Source organism: Nuphar pumila, chromosome 14 (assembly GCF_984573655.1).
Source record: "Nuphar pumila chromosome 14, dmNupPumi1.hap1.1, whole genome shotgun sequence".
Lineage (NCBI taxonomy): Eukaryota > Viridiplantae > Streptophyta > Magnoliopsida > Nymphaeales > Nymphaeaceae > Nuphar > Nuphar pumila.
Genome location: NC_143262.1, coordinates 79,111,731 through 79,124,405, shown reverse-complemented (window position 1 = coordinate 79,124,405; position 12,675 = coordinate 79,111,731).

The following is a 12,675-nucleotide window of genomic DNA, read 5'->3' as shown; positions in this document are numbered from 1 at the left end:
TTTTTTTTTTTATGTTGTTTCTAGAGTTTTTATTGGGGCAATGATTGCATCTACATTATGGTGCTTTTTTAACCGATGGTGTATAATGGTCGAAGAAGCCTATTTTTTCTCTTAGTTGTAATTATCTGGACACTAGGACAACTTTGTTTTTCATACGATACATGGAAGATGCATGACTACTTTTTCATGATGAGAGCAATGGTTCTAATCCAGGAGCGGACAAGAAGACTTGAGTCCACGAGGGATTTGTGTAGATCCATTTTAGATTTAAAAATTTTCTTTATTGGATCTTTGTGTTTATATATTGAATCAGTATGTCCGAACCATGCTATTAGGATGAGTTTTACCTTTTTAGAAGTTATCTGAATAAGTTAATTAATTTGATTGCAATTAAGAAACTTTCATCTATAAAATGATGAGAGATCTAGAAGGTTAGATAGTTTTTGAGAAGAGATAAATTCTAGTTAATTTCTTATAATTTTCAATTATTTCAATTTCTTGTTATTTTTTTTTTCAGCTTTTTCTAGATATACAATAGAGATAATTGTAGTTTGGTAGCTTTCTTGATAAATCTAGTAATGGTTTTTACATCAATTTGGTATCAAAGCAAGATCTACCTTTTAATTTGCTAATAACAATCCTAGTGCGTTGAGTTTATGTGTGTATAATTGAAAAGCAGCAATGATCGAGTATACATCTTACAATTACTCAAAAGTTTCAGATCGATGGCAATCATGGCCATCAACCAACAACACCATGTGGCACAATGGTTCTTTGCCCCATCTGCTTATAGTCATCCTCAGTCAGCAGCCATGGTCGCCTTTTGACTGTAAGGGTCATTGGTTGTATGATGGTTGTTTACCACCACTGTCTCCTCTTGCTTCCCCAGTATTACACTACATAGTGGAAGGAGACATCGACAGCCAAAACCAGTCCGACGACTCCTCATTAGTCTGGTGAGAAGGTTGAAGCCTACCAGTTGACCCTTGCACCATAACCACTAGAAAAGAGTTTCACTAACCTTTCTCTTTAACCTCTATTCAAAATCAAATTGGAAGAGCACCACCACCACCTGTAATAACTATAAATTTTTTTATAAATATTAAACAAATAAAGATAAATTTTATGTCTCAATTATGAGGTTGAATTTTAATTTTCAATTTTATTAGGATTTAAGTATGCATTTGAAATCGAAATTTAAAGTGAATATGAATCTTTATCTAATTTGAATTTGAATCCCAGTTGAATTTGAAATACATAAAAATTTGCATTTGAATCTGAATTTGATTTAGAAGTAATTTGGATTTGGATTGGAATGTGAATTTAATTTAAATAATTAGATCTAAATTAGACTTGAAATTTAAAATAAAAATTTAATTAAATTTGAAATTATTAGTTAATTAATTTAGATAGTAAGTAGGATCCCAAGAGAGTGGGACGCCCCTCCCTATGTGGACTCATCCTACTTGGCTAACCACCTCTACTTTCTTAATTCTAAAGACCTAGGATTCTACTTTAAATAAAAATCAAGATTTTAATTAGCTTCCTAATTTAAATAGTAGGTTAACCAAATAAGAGTTCTAAGATTTTTTTTAAAAATAAAATAGACCTCTAGCTGGGACCCTCCTAGGTTGTTGGGAGCCCATTTTGGAATGGACTCCACATGAAAAAGAAACCAAGAAGGTAGGACGTCAACTCATACCTACCTTTCTTTAATGAAATAAAAGTAAAATAAAATACTAATTTTCTAATTAAAAAAATAAACATAGTTAGCTAGAATTCTAAATGAAGAAGAAAACTATGAAATAGGAGTGGCTTAGAATACCATGTGGGATTGAGAATCCCAAGAAGCCTATATAAAGGACCCATTCACACACACCCCTTTCTATTCTTTTCTATCTCTCTTCTCTTTCTCTTAAGTTCTCTATCTCCCTATTTTCCTCTCTCGGTTTTCTCTCTTGTTCTCCCTCTTCCACGCCTCCAAATTGGAGGTTCTTGAAGGTATGGATTTTTCTCTATCAGTGGTGCTTCTTAGAGAAGGAGAATAAACATTGTACGATCCCATATTTCGGTTTTGATCTTCGGTATTTTAGGTAGGTGTATTCTAGCTATGTGTGTGTGATGTTAAGGAGCATGGGCATATTAAAATGAGATTGTTAGATGCATAATAGTATGTTAGCCTAGATCCACTTTGGGTCTGTAACATTTTGAATATGAAGGTTTTTAATAAATCAAAATACATTTTCAAAAATTTATTTTTGAGAAAAACCTATTTTCTATGAGATTTGAGTATGATTTCTATAATAGATCCATGATGTGTGTTATATTTATGTAATTTAGCATGCGGAGCATGATTATGCTTTGATTAAATATGGTTTGATGGTTTTAAAATCATGTTAGAGGTTTTCATAAACTCAAAATTATTTTTCGAGAATCAATTTTTGTAAAAATGTAGTTTCTTATGTAAAAACGATAGATTTAATATTTGATTCATGTTATGAATGAGATTCTTGTGTTTACAACATGTTTGGATGTATACATACCTGTGTATGATGTATTTATATTGAATCAAACCACGAGAATGCAAGTTTATAGTGTTTTCTTTATAAAAGATATGAAAATAGTGATGTATTTGAAAAACATACTGTTGTATTATTTTTATTCCAACTAGTGCTAAAGAAATTCATGTTTCTCCAAAATGGTGAATCTAAAATTCTCAAATTTTAGAGAGATATTCCAGACATATAGATTCCAATCTGTTTTATGTTTATGACCAATATTTTTATCAGTGTTAGTTTATATATTGAAGAAGACAGTAAAAATTTGGTGTACATATTTGTTACAATTTGTGAATTAAAAATTGTGAAAGTTGGTTCCAAAATTTGAAATTTCTGAAACATAGTCTGTCCAAGTAGACTATGGTGTGTGAATTCTAACTCTCAACTAGGATGGACTTTACACCTAATTTATTTTGAAGATTGTGTCAGATACATTCATCTAACTATAGTAAAATCTATAGAATTTATTTCACTCTGTAAATTTATTGACTGATGTTCTTCGGTTAAGCTGAACCAGACAGGTCCGTTCTAAGAACAAAAAACTAGTTTTAGTAAAATATTTTTTTCCTTATCCAAAATAAAATTAAGTCAAGGTTTTTGGTAGTAGATAGCTGATACATTTATACATCTACTGTAAAAATTTTAAATTATATTTCATTATATTTTGGTTGTGACATAATTTACACTAACTGATAAATTTTGTCTATGTCATAGTTCAAAAAGTGAATCAGTTACAAATGAATTGGTTTCAGAATTGAATCAGATGGACACACTACTTGTTTGAGTATAATGTGTGGTCTTAATGATGTTATATGTGTGTGTATTCGATTGTGAACATGTGAAAATGCGTATGCTGTAATTTTCAGTTACGAGGCCAAATGAACTATGCAATATGTTTACATATTTGTAGGATAGCATGATATGCAATGTGATGATAGGACATGCAAACTGGGCTTATGATATGAAATTTGATATCATGATATCCATCCTAATGATATATGTTGATGTTATGTGTTATGAGACATGATATGCATGCTTGCACAATTGGATGCTCATGAATGAGTTTTTGGTTCAAGAACTGATCAATGCCAAGAGAGCACAAATTGATATGTTGCATATGCCAAGAATCTTGTGTTGTAAGATATAAAATTATATGCATGCACATGTAGATAAATGAATTTGTGGTTTACAAAACCTATGTGGTGTCATATGTGCACAATTGAATGTATGTTTGATATGTAATTTCAAATGCCGATATGAGTATATCATATGTTGAATTTGTGCATGTGTTTATGAAAAATTCTATGTATGCACATGTATGCTCATGAATACATATTGAGCATTGGTTCCAAATGAGAACCCGAGCATATCGAATGCAATGGGCGATCCTTGTGAACAAGCCATATTGACCTATGACCTTAATAAAGATAACCCTAGGTTAGGAGAATTTTAGATATACCTTGCAAGGGTACATGTTACTGAAAATCCTAGTCTACCTTTGAGAGGGTAGGCGATACAACTCATGTGTGACCAATATTATGTTTGGTGAGAGTATTGCTGCATTGGAGCATACTTGGTCTCTAGTCCACAGGTGGTACGAGGCCCGGACTACCAATTGTTGTCCGAGGTGGTAAGTTTATGTCTTTTGCAGAAGTGTTAGGATTGATTCTGTTTTGCCGTCACTTGTGGGGTCTCTCTCGACCATTATATTACCTTTAGTGAATCAATTTCAGTATGTCACTCTTGGAAATTGAAAATACATAGCATAAAAAATACTCTAATAGTCTCCTTTGTTGCGATGACTTGGCATGTGCGTACCCATAGGAATGGTAAAAAGAGAAATAAAAACCTTATATACAAACACATTTATTATGTGAAAACTTGTGTGAATGCATGTCCTAGTAATTCAAATGCATATTCATGTACTCATTCTTGTTCTCCAATATGTTGCATAAAAGCATTGACTATGCATGTTCAGTGTAATGACTATGTGTAAGATATTGATTTTAATGATATTCGATGCTATGTATTTTTATTTTCATATATGCATCCATAGTTATAGTGTTTTCTACTGAGACTTGCGAAGTCTGACCCTTATATTTTATAAGGGTTAAGGAGTGAATGAGCTGTAGTGGTTACGGGATGTTGTGGGGGTGCCATGTGAATTTGAATATCGAGAACTTTTTTTTGGATTAAGTGATTATTAAATTTAAGACTAATTATATAAGCATTCATTTATTTGATAAATGCTTTAAATTGATGAATGATGATGTATTGAATACCTGTAACTCACCTAAGATTTGATAAAAAAATAAAATAATGTTTTCATTGTTTATTAAAGAATTTCTTTTATATAATGTAGTCAAATTAATTATCTTTGATGATTCAAAATTGGACCCGGTACTAAGTGTAAACACCCCAAAATTTTCAAGTCTATTCCGAACATCTCCTTTCACAGATGCCAACCACCTGCAGGGCGATGAAGAGTCTCACCCCTAGGCTTAGCTCAGTCTATAGGTCAGTCTACCCCTACTCAAACAATAAAATTACTATTTTACCCCTAAGTCACCCATAGACTCTTTTGTTAGTCAGACTTAGCCAAACTCATCTTAAGTTCGAAGAAGTTAGAATATCAGGCATTTCTAGGTCTACTGAGCTCACGATGAGTAGTGTCAGTCCATTTGGGTTGAATTCAGTTCATTTCAGATGAAATGAGCTCATTTCTAGCTTGAATTTTAGCTAAACTATTTCCGAGTTAGTTAAACCCAGTAGATCCTATTCACATGAGTCTAATCTAAGTTCATCAAAAGTTTGAATGATCTGGTTTTAGTTCTAAGTCACTGCTCACACTCACAGACCTTCATTTTAGCTCATTTCAACTCGTTTGAGCTCAATTCAGTCCAAATTGAGCTAACCTCAGTTGGTTGAGCTAGTGTTTTAGCTCCGAATTTAGTTCACCTTAGTATAACTGACTTTCAATTCAGTTCATTTCAATCTTATCCAGCTCAAATAAGTTCAGTACCATGTTTTCTACCTCTGCAGGGCAAAAACAAAAAAATGATAATTTCTTCAGAACATTGTTTCTGTTATTTTTTAAAACTGAGACAAGTCCCAATTTAGATTCAGATCAATTTCTTTATCTGAGATTATATCAATATCCAAGATCCAATCCATTTCAAATCAGATATTGGATCCAATGTTGGAACTGATGTCAATTTTCTGCCCAGGACCTCTATCTTTCAATCAATATTATTTTTTTTATACCCAGAATCCAAATTACTTCTTGAACCTAGAATGTCCCATCAGATATCCAGGATCCGATCAATCATTATCAGATCCATTTTCATCTGGATCCACCTTCTGATTCGTTCAAAAGGATAATTGGATCAATTTCTGATTTCAAACTCAGATTCATCTGATATTTGAGACCCAATTTTACTTCTTGGACTCTGATCCAGATCCAAGATCCAATTCCACTCTAATATCCAAATTCAAAGATCCAAAATCTAAATTTCATCATAAGCTTGAATTTTTCATTTTTAATTCATTCTATAAATCCATACCCAAGGTTCGAACATCATTCCAAACCAATTTCCTTTATTTTTATCCTTAATCGAGATCTAGATTCACTTTTTACAAAATTTCAGAACCAGATCTGAATTCAAAATCCAATCTTTATTCAATTTTCAAAATTAATTCTCAAATTTCAAATCCAAATTCATCATTTTTACAAAATCTTTTGAAAACTAGTCTGGATCCAGTTTATAACTCGATTTGGATTTTGAAGAAAAACCAAAAAAATTGAAATGGATCTTAGGTCCAAATGAGATCCATTATTTAATGTTTAAATTCTCCTTTATTTTTACCTTTTTTATCTTCCTTTTATTTTTAAATCTTTCATTTTAGTTTTTAAACTAAAATGAAAAAAATATTTCTTTTTTTAAAGGGGGCGCCATTTGACATTTTTTAAATTTCAAAAGGTATTTTCATTTTAAACCTTTGCTTTAGCTTTAAAAACCTCATTTTCACTTGATTTTAAACCTCCCCCTTTACTTTTAAAAAGCACATGTACACACTCTTGAAAAGGGTGCCACATGTCCACTTATTTTCAAAATCTTCTTTTTGCCCATTTTGAAAAATTAGAAATGCCCACATGGGGGGAGGGGGGGGGGGCATGTATGCTCCATGGATGCCATATCAGCCCTACGCCTAATAAAATATCTGATTTTGTATGCCCAAAATGCCCCCCACTCAACCTATAAATAGACCCCTTAGGGGGGTCTATTTTCATATCTTGAAAATTTTAGAGAGTTCCCTTGAAAGTTGGAACTCTCTCTCTCCCTCCTTCTCTCACTTGCTCTCTCCTTGGGATTGGTGCCATATCTTGGAGCTCCAGCCCTCTCTTTCCTCTTTCTTCAGCCAAGGTAAGTCACCTCTCTTCTCTAAATTCAAAATTTCTTTTTCTTCTTCATTTCTTTGATTTCTTTTCTTTTTTTATAATTTTCAAATTTTTTGATTTTTTTTTCTTTCTTCTTTCAATAAGTAGCAAGGTAGATCTACTTTCTTTCTGTATTAGTTTGGATTTTATGCTTTTTAATCCATTGAATTAGCTATTTGATTCATGTGATTTCATTTTAGCCATTAGAATTATGAGATTTGATCTTCTATAGATCAAATCTCATATTCAATTGGCCAAATCAATTTCAATTTATACTCTAATGCTTTTAATTTTATTTTTAGATGTTTTAATTCTGTTTTTGTATCATTTTCATCATCATCTATGATCTGAAACGATAGATCTCATTCTTGATCATTTGATCAATTCATTAATGAGGTTCTATTCTACTCAATCATGTTTATATGACATTTTTAATTGTAGACCGATTTTAGATTCATCAATTCACATATAATTAGATGTCATTTTAATCTGATTTTTTTACTACATTTTCATTCAGGTGTTTTAGAGATCTCCACCAAAATTTATTGCATTCTTAGGTCGTTTGCCCATTTAAAAAATTGAGATTCAAGACCTATTATTCTGCACCATTTGGATTGTCCCTAAATCAAGCCCAACTTGCCGGAGTGATTTCTTTCTAACCGGAGATGATCTCTTCGATCCGTAAAATATGGTGTCTTTGGCATTGAATCTAGTTTGTTCATGACAATTCTTAGCATTTTTTATGGTCATTTAATACTTGTTTGGACTGAAAACCACAACCCTATCACTTTGTGTCATTTTAATGACTCTGATTTTTATCCATTTTGTCTGAGTCATATCTCCCTAATGAGAGATTATTTTCTAAATCTGTAAAAAGTTTTTTCTTCATTTGCATGTCTATTTCATCCCTAAAAATTTCAATTAATTTCTATGGTGGATTTCTATTTCATTTTCATTTAAAACTGAGATCCTGTCTGTTTGTAATCCTAGGCGTTGCTTAGACCCAGTTTCAACTTGTTACAGTCATATCTCCCCAACGAAAGATCATTTTCTAGATCTGTAAAAAGGAGTTTTTTACTTAAAATGTATAGTTTATGCATGCCATTTTTCATAAATTTTTATTGCTATTTCATATATATCAAAAACTAGAACTCTATCATTTTTCTTTGTCAGGCTTTGCATAGGTTTTGAGCCAATTTGCTTGGATCAGATCTCCCTAATGGGAGATCATTTTTAAGATCTATAAAATGTATTTTTTTTCTCTACATGTCTAGTTTACTTTTGTAAAACTTTAACAATTTTTATAGATATTTCATATCCCATTTGGATCAAAAATCAAAATCCTGTCATCTTGCATTATTAAGCATTTCTTAGATTGTATCTCATCTTGTTTAGATTAGCTCTCTCTGATGAAAATTCATTTTCAAAATTTGTAAAAAGAGTTTTCTTCTATTTTGTGTCTAGTTTATCTAAGTCAAGTTTTATAAACCATGATACTCATTTGCTATTTCAATTCTGCTAAAAACCGGGACTGGTTACAGAACTTCAAGGTAACAGGTTCATTCCCTAAGATGGAATAATGACTTTCCAAATTCACCATTCCCAAACCACAAGTGATTTTTCACTTATGTAAATTGGAGTTGTTTCCTAATTGTGTTGAGCAACTTTTTTTATAAATTTGAGAGAAATTGAGTCGGGTTAGCCTCTAAAACACCCAAAGTACAGAAGCTTCTCTGCTAAAACCCAATCTTCTAATTCTGAAATTAATGTTCTGAAGTTTCATTTGTATCTCAAGTTTTAAAAATGATTTTAAAATTTTGTAAAATAGAGATGTTTTTTTGATGTGTTATAAATTCATGAAATCATTTTGAGCTTGATTTGAGTTATTTTATATCCTCATTCACCCAAAATGCTCTGATAGGTTTCTTTGTAAATCTTGGTTTTATAAATTCTTATTTTAATTGGATAAAAGAGCCTAATTTAGGTTTTTATTCAATTTTTTCTTGCAGTTTTGAGTCCTAAAGTGTTTTTAAGGTTTTGAGGAGTCTCCATATCAATTTTTATAAATTTCTATGGTCATTTGGTCCTTCATTCATTGCATTTTTCAAAACTGATTTTATAAAAAACATTTTCTTTGTTAAAATGAAGTTAAATTGGCCATTTTAACATTTTAAAATTCAATTTTGAAATATAATTCATACATTTCACAAATTCAAAATATTTTTCACCAACTTAAAATGCCTTATCTTCATTTTAATAAGTTTTGGAGTTTATTTGCTTTTTATTTCAATAATTTTCAATATCTGTTTTATAAAATCTTCAATTTAAAAAATTTAAAACTCCAAAACACATTTTCAAATGCTTTTGTAAAGTCATGCATCATTTGCATTTATTTTATTTCCTTATTTTGGGGCACAAAAGGCTAATTTTGGTTATTTTCTTCAAATTTCTAATAATTGAAAGAAAATCCATAAAAGCCTATATTTATTTCTAACAAGTTTGCTAATTTTGCAAGATTTTTCTATTTTGTTATTTCATCAATTGATGTATTAATTCAAGGGTTGTAATTGAACAATTAATGAGAATTTAACTTTATGCGCAGTTTAGAATGAATAAGCATATAGTTTAATTTCAATTTCCATAATTAATCTGTTTCATTTTTATTTTTTTCAATTACACTATGGTAAAACATGAATGACACGTGCACCACTTTAATAAAGGGTAATAAAACTAAGTAAACTTCATATTTGTAGCCATAGTTAGAATACGAATAATACTTAAAATTATTATTCTTTATTAAAGAAAATTTTGATCTACACTCTTAGGTCATTTTGAAAAACTTATCATATTTCAAAATTTATTCATTTTCTTCCTTTATTAGAATTAAAATAAAGATTAATTCAAAGTATATTTGTGGCCATTGTCATAAATATATAAAAATTTAATCTTATTTAAATTCTATAAAGGCACAAAACTCTCTTCTAAAATAAAAATTTGAATAATTTTTAATAAAATTTCTTCAAAACTTTTATAAAATAATGCATTCATCATTTAGGATAGAATTTCATCATTTCTTTTCCTAATTTTTGAAAATTTTTAAAATATTTTTCAAGATTATTTTAATTTGTTTTCAAAACATTTTCAAATTTATTCCAATTTATTTTCAAATCATTTCCAAGTTTATTTAAAATCATTTTCAAATTATTTTAGGTTTATTTCAAATCATTTTTAAAGCGTTTTTCAATCTATTTTTGAAATTATTTCAAAGCATTTTTCAAAATATTTTTGAAATTATTTCAATGCATTTTTCAAAATATTTTCAAAATTATTTCAAAGCATTTTTCAAAATATTTTTGAAATTATTTCAAGTTATTTTTGAAAGAATTCCAATTCCATTTTCAATTCCAACTTAAAATTTTAATTTCACTTTCAAAATAATTTCAATTTCAATTTTAATTTCAATTTCAATTTCAAATTCAGATTTAATTTCATTTAATTTCAATTTCAATTTCAAATTCTATTTTCAATTTCAAAATCATCTTTAATGATTTTCAAGATAATTTTTCAAGTAATTCCAGAAATCAAATTTTCCAAATCATTTTCAGATTCAGGATATTTTCCAAAATATATTTTCAACTCAATTTCAAAATCACTTAGAAAATTCAATTTTGAAATATTTTCAAAAGCATCTTCAAATCAAAATGCACCATATTTTCAAAACTAATATTTTTTGAAAATTTATAACACAAGCATGATTATATGTTTATTTAGGACTTAAAATAATTTTTTAGGCAAATTTAGGCAAAGCAAAGGCATAAATTCGATCATTGGTTCAATTACCCTTAGTAAAGGCGTCAGGAACGGTTGAACCTCGTTCTGATGAGCAAGCTCCGTCTCCCAGTTTTCCAGCATTTTAAAAAATAGAGGTGAGTTATTTTCAAAAATCTTTTTCAAAAGGTCAAGTGGACCTTGCGAGAGTTTTTCTTCCTAAAAAGAAGATTTTTTTTTGCAACGATCACACTAAGAGGCTAAGACACACTCATGCTTAGGCACAGGCGGACTGACTAGTACTTGGTACAGTTGGAGCATAGCCATTGACCAACTCATTATATCATTACATTTTGGAATCAATGTTTTCTTTAAAAACACACACGTATTTTCAGGTTAAAATTTTAGGACAGTACATTGCTAGCTAACAACCTCCAAACAGGGCAGGCTGGTAGAGCTCCTTCCTGTCGGAGGGAGTCACACTAGGCCGGTGATGAAGGGAACCACCAACACTCCTTTTCTTTGGAGCAGATCGGCCAACCACCGGCTGAAGGGTGGGGAACGCTCGGTGAGCCACCACCCGCCCTCCTTGGCCTGAGATAACCACGACCACCGATGGCTACCCCCGTCGGTGGCCCACCATAGGTGGTGGGTAAAGGGGTTCCCTAACCCCCCTTCCCAATGTGAGAGACCCATGTGGGAAACGATTCACCCCATCCCTCTCATTCCCTTGTGACTCAGATCTAGAAACCGGTTCTGCTAGCCAGAACAGGTTCTCAGCTCAATCCCACCCCTACAAACCGATTGTCAGTATTTTCAATCCTATTTCCTATATCCAAACTCATAATCGATCCAATTTGACCCAGATTTCAAACTTTATGACCCATATCCAACCCAAAACAACCATGCGTGGGATCCTAAATTGACTCAAAACCCTATCAACCAACTCTATTACACTTCTTATGACTCACCTCACTCATATTTAGACCCACTCCTATCTCAAAATCCACCTACTTGGACTTAGTGTGACCTAAACACCTAGTATTAAGAACCTACCTATCCAGACCCACCAGATTATACCAAAATCTCTATATATATATATCCTAGCCTAATCCAAGGTCCACAAGAAGATCAAACCCAAACCTTAACATGAAGAAGCCCTAGAACCCAAATATCCACTAAAACTGCAAAGCAATGGTTAAAACATTAGATTTGTGCTCATTATGGTGATGAGTTTTGTCTTCTAAAGTTCACAAGCCGCTATGATCCAAAAGCATGCTTTGTTTGAATTCAAGCAATGAAGTGGACGTTCAAGAAAAACCAGATCCTGGAGCATCAAAAATGACTCCTAGCCATGAATGCATTTCGTGAGAATGCTAGATGGTGGTAAATGAATGTGTAATTCGATCGTGTGAGCAGAGGAATAAGCAATGATCCAATTTGGATTGAGTTGAAGCAATTAATGCAGGTTTGTTTTGTGGGTCAATTACCTCTCACTTTTGATCCAAAATTACCCAAACCCAGATAGATAATACCTTGTTAGGACCTAAAACAAAAGAGCCTTCATTTAAATCCATTCAAGACCTATCCGAACTCGCAGATCTAAAATCTCTTGATGGATCCAAACCTTCTTTATTGGATTTGCTTAAACCCACTTTTGGTCCCAAAGATCCAACCCTAGACCCACTTGACCCAATTCAGATTGACCTTCAGCAAACTCTAGCAATACCCAAACATATTTGAGATCCAAACTCTAATAACCAGATCTAAGACTGCCCTATATCCATATTCTACAACCCAAACCCATTAAGACCTTAGACTTGCTCAAACCGGATCAAGATGGGTTTTCACAAGCAACTATGAATGAAGTTCCTTCAGAGTTAATTCAAATTTTGTTTTAGCCATCTACTC